The sequence below is a fragment of the Thalassophryne amazonica genome, chromosome 7, assembly GCF_902500255.1.
Source record: "Thalassophryne amazonica chromosome 7, fThaAma1.1, whole genome shotgun sequence".
NCBI classification, from domain to species: Eukaryota; Metazoa; Chordata; class Actinopteri; order Batrachoidiformes; family Batrachoididae; genus Thalassophryne; species Thalassophryne amazonica.
This window is the reverse complement of record NC_047109.1, coordinates 46,423,582-46,428,807: the sequence shown is the minus strand read 5'-3', so window position 1 is coordinate 46,428,807 and position 5,226 is coordinate 46,423,582.

Genomic DNA, 5,226 nt, shown 5'->3' with positions numbered 1-5,226 from the left:
CTGTTGAGATAAGTGAATGTCTCTCCAAGTTTATCATTTTCAGATACTCTTTTGATGGTCAATGAAGTTATTGCCAGCCCGACCCTTAGTCTTGATCCAGGACAATCACAACCCCAGACATGTTGCGCATTTATGATGTCCACTGATTCTGAAGAGGGCACAGCACCATCCAGACCTGCCAACCATGCCAGATTGCGTGAGATAGTCCAAGTATTTACCCCATGTCCCCTGTCCCACATGAGTGTGTATGGGACACCCATTAATCCTGCAGTTGTGTGGGTCTGGACATGGCCCTGGCCCCCCTAGTTGCACTCTGCACCATTTCCACTCACGGCCACAACTGCATCCATGGCAGGTATACATCATCTGCAATGTCAAAGTCAGTAATCCTTTCATTGTCAGTAAAGGCACCATGCTGGTTTCCACAACACTACCCCCCACCCAGTCCATGTAAGTGTTGAAGAGTGTAGGAGGCAAAATACATCCCTGATGAACTGAAGTTTTTACTTATAAATTTCAGAGTTTACGCCCTGCACCATACAGTGCTCACTTTACCTGTGGCATTTTTTTCTTAATTTAAGGAATGTCTTACATTCAAAACATTTTTGTCCACATCATGAAAACTGATGGCATCTGCAGCACCCGTTTGCTCACTGTACAACAAGTATCCTGTTGCTTCACTGAAGGCAGGAATGAAAAATAACATCCTTTTACCTCCCCAAACTTCACGTTGAGCAGCAGTCGCCAAAAAAAAAAAAAAAAGTAAACTGTAATCAGAGCATTATGGAGGACTGAGACGCCACTACTAATGTGACTAGGCCCTGCTGTTCTCTGAAGAAGCCACTGCCGGAGGAGGGGGACGGGGTGGGTGGTGGTGGGGGAGAAAAGGGGGATAAACAGGAGGAAGAATGCACACCGAGGCAGTTGGAGGATGGCATGCTCCGAACAAGGAAGTACAGTCGCCGCACAGAACGCGCCTCTCTGTGTGGGCCCCATTATTTTTGCTACCCATTCTCTTTTCTCCCCCTCTCTCCTTTTTGAAGACGGCGGGATTTTTCTCCTCCTCCCTGACATAAAAGTAAACAACGTTGCCTGCAGGCACAATTTTCTCAGCAACACAATAAAATGTGCAGTGAATTTATGATGGTCATCCATTAGCTCTTACCAAGGAAACATCACCCATATCTGTCGTCCATCATTATAATAGAGGGTTAATGCACTGAATTTACATAAAAAAGTCATATTGTCTGCATGAATTATTTACACCCTCAGCTGTTTTTTCCAATTTCCCTTTTTTGTTCAGTCTTCTTCTTGGTGGTGCGTTTTTTTTTTTTTTTTTTTTTTTTAGGTCCAGATTCTCATAGAGTAAATCTGACAGTAAATTCCCCCGTGTGGTGGTCCTGTCGCCACCACCTTTGTCCCAATATTTCTCTCCCTCCTTCATCTGTTCCTTTTGTCTTTGACTTGAGGATTCGGGGAGTTCTGAGGGTGATATGGCGTGCTTTTTTTCATGCTACCCTGTAATTACGTTAGATTATCAACTTGACAGTATCTAGATGAAGAAACATGCACACAAATGGTCCGCGATATTGCAAAGATAAATCAAATTTATCATGAATCCACTGCATTATTTCAACATTATCATCTTCCGATTAGGTGAAATCTTAATTCTTTATTGTAGCCTAATCTGGGACAGCGCGCACAAAGTGATCAGCGTTTGTCATCGTGCTGTAAGCGAATTATCCCGATATCACAGCACTGTAATGAAGGCGTGTACAGCGCTAACAGTTGCCTCTCAGACCCCGGGGATAGGCTCAGTGATTGAGCAATTATGACAAGCTCAATTACTGTCATCATATTATCATAGCTAAACCAACTCCACCATGCTGTGCCTTCCACTGCACTGATCATGCCGCCTTTTTCGCTGTCACAGAGGTGAGGAAGTGCTGTCACTGCCTGCGCTCCCACCAACACGCTCAAATGTGGCAAATATGTCAATCCGCCGGCACCCGTCTGTTTCCAGCTTTTTCCTGGAAGTCGCAGGGATAGATAACTTAATTCTTTCTAATTCCACTTGACAGTGCCACAGGCGTTCCGGCACTGAGGTAAATTTGTGACATGCTTTGACAGTGAAGTTTTTTTTATTGGAGTTATCTACTCTCCTGATCTGGCTAACGCAGCGATCACAGTGGCAGCAGCCGTTACAGCACCTTCGAGACTCGTCCAGCAGGAGCAATGAAGCGCGGTGAAGCACAAGGCTGAGTGGAAGTGCAGGAATCCATACAGGCGAGTGACCTCGCGGCCCCTGCGGCTAATCCTGCAGCAGCCGGAGTGACACGGCTCAGTCAAACAGATGCAGATGAGGTCAGCACCAAAGAAAGTCAAACAGAAAAGTTGCAGGTGTTTTGCAAAGACAGCAGCTGCGACCTGAGGTGGGAGTGAAGGTGAATGGATCAATTGGAGCTGAGCCTCAGTTCTAACCTGCATAAGCTCCCTGCTGGCTTTTTCTCCCTGCTGTCCACACGGACACTCTTGTAGTCTTGTTTATGCTTCTCGGTTGGCACCTCTCCTCCGGGGGCCTGATCCTGGCTTGCCCCCAGGACAGATTCTCAGTCCTGCTAAGGAGGAGCAAAGTGGAGGTCACAAACATAGTCACCCGCTCGGCCCCCATCGATTGCTGTCTCACTTGTTTCATGAAGTCATTTAAGCAAGCAGGGACTTGTCGAAGGATAAGATTTAGGTTTGTGAACGAATGACTTTCTCTGCAGTCTCTCTTGACTTCCTACCAGAAACTTATATATGAAGGAACATTTTGTAACTTCTGAGATTCTTGCAAATAATACTACAATTGCTGTAGCTCACACATAATGTGATTTTTTTGTCCCACTTATTTGCAAACACTGTAAAGGTGTAAGCCCTTTCAGTTTTTAACAATTTAAGTCATAAAAGGTTTTTTTTTTTTCTCAGGGCTGCCCAGTGGATAGTGATTAGCACTGTTGCATCACAGCAAGAAGGTCATAGGATCGATTCCCACCTGTGGCCTTTCTGTGTGCAGTTTGTGTGTTCGCCACTTGTCTGCGTGGGTTCTCTCCGGTTTCCTCCCACATGCAAAGACATGTAGGTTAGGTGAATTGGAGACTATAAATTATCCGTAAGTGTGCATGTGAATGTGTTTGTCTGTCTATATGTGGCCCTGCGGCAGACTGGAGTCCTGTCCTGGGTGTACCCCTCTCACGCCCGATGACTGCTGGGCAGTGTTGCCACAGTTACTTTGAAAAAGTAATCCAATTACTGATTACTGATTACTCCTTGAAAAAGTAACTTAGTTACTTTACTGATTACTCAATTGTAAAAGTAACTAAGTTAGATTACTAGTTACTTTTTTAGTTACTTTCCCCAGCTGCCGACAACAACTCACTTTATAGTCACCCTTTCTTGACTTCAATGAAAATAAATACTTGTTTTATAAAAAGTAAAATAAAGACCTCTTTCTTGACCTCATATTTAACTGTTGACAGCACTGTAACAGTAAAACTTGCAATTTCAAACCTACATTGTTTAGAAATGTAACTATTAAATTCTAACTCTCTAAACATTTTACTTGTCGAAATTATTATTATTTTAAGCAATATTAGTAGTTGTAGTAAAAAACGGCTTCAAAACTGGACCTTTAATCTAGGGGTGTTGTGGGGGGCACATCCCTGCCCCACACCCCCATTCCATCTGGATTCGCCCCTGCTTTGGCGTTTGAGCACAAAGAATGGATAACATTTATTTATGTAGAAAACAGGACCAGATTTACAGGTAAGAAAGTTTTATTGCGTTTTCACATCATGTGGTCCTCAGAAAGAGAGTTTAGGTGCATTTGAGTGGAAAATAGTGTTAGTTGTTGACGCGTCGCGGAGGATCAGCTGTTTTTAACGAGACGATACAGAGCGGCTCAAATCAGAATTCTAAATAAAGGAGTGGAAAAAGTATAAAAATGTCTTTGTAAAGCTCAGTGCAGGTGTGCTGATCACCGCGCTTTAAGAGGTGAGGACGAGTCGAGCAGCTGCAAAAAACCGTGGATGAAAAGCTCACAGCTCACTTAAAGTGGTCAGTTCAGTCGAACCCCGACCTCCTGCCCACAGACCAAGTTTAATGCTGCTATCGACCCACAATGAAAAATAATAGTAACGCACAGTGACATGGAGAAGTAACTTTAATCTGATTACTGATTTGGAAAGATTAACGCGTTAGATTACTCGTTACTAAAAAAAGTGGTCGGATTAGAGTAACGCGTTACTAAGTAACGCGTTACTCTAATCCGACCACTTTACTAAGTAACGCCTTACCGGCATCACTGCTGCTGGGATAGGTTCCACCACCTGTCACCCTTAATTGGAGTAAGTAGTTGAAAATGAGTGAGTGAGTAAGTGTGAGGGTTTGTTCAGTAACCCTGTCATTTTGTTCCTACATATTCAAATGGTGTTGTTGCAGCCAGGTGAAACATGGGCAGTTCTTTGACCTTTTCCAGCTGCTGGGGTCCTCAGCACTGATGCTCCTGCATGCTGAATCATGCACAGACAAGCACATGGTAAAAAAGACAGTAGTCATCCCAGCAGTACTCAAGAATTCTATGAAACTTGTACATTGCAAAATGCAATATGCAATGTAAACAATGGCACTACAGTTTTTAACAAAGAGAATGCAGGGTTCCTGCAACGCTGAAATAAGTGCAGGATAAAAATGAATTGTATTTTGGGTTTAACTGACATGTTTGCTCAAAATGCATCATATTCTTTCTTCTGTCTTGTTAGCTTTGGTAATATTAGTGGTCCCACTTACTGTTTCCACATAAATCTGATTAACATTTTTTGCAGTTTATACTTTTCATTTTTTCTATATCCGTTCCCCTGCAAGGACTCTGCACCATAGTTTTAGAAATATAGATCACAAAATACTTATAAATAACAGAAACAAATTTTAAATACTTTGCTAAATATTCATTTTTTGTGCTCATCGTTCTTGGAAAAAATACTGTATAATAGTTGACATATTTGCATCATGTTATTATTTTTTAACGAGGCAATTAATTCCTGTACTGTAAAGTTGCAATGCCTATGGTATAGTTAGTTGATGATGCTGTAAGGATACCGTCATGATATGAATAAAATGAAGAAAAAAACAAAAAGTCCTGGCAGGAAAGCAAACTAATCAGTCACTTTGAAAGCATCAGGCAAAGCT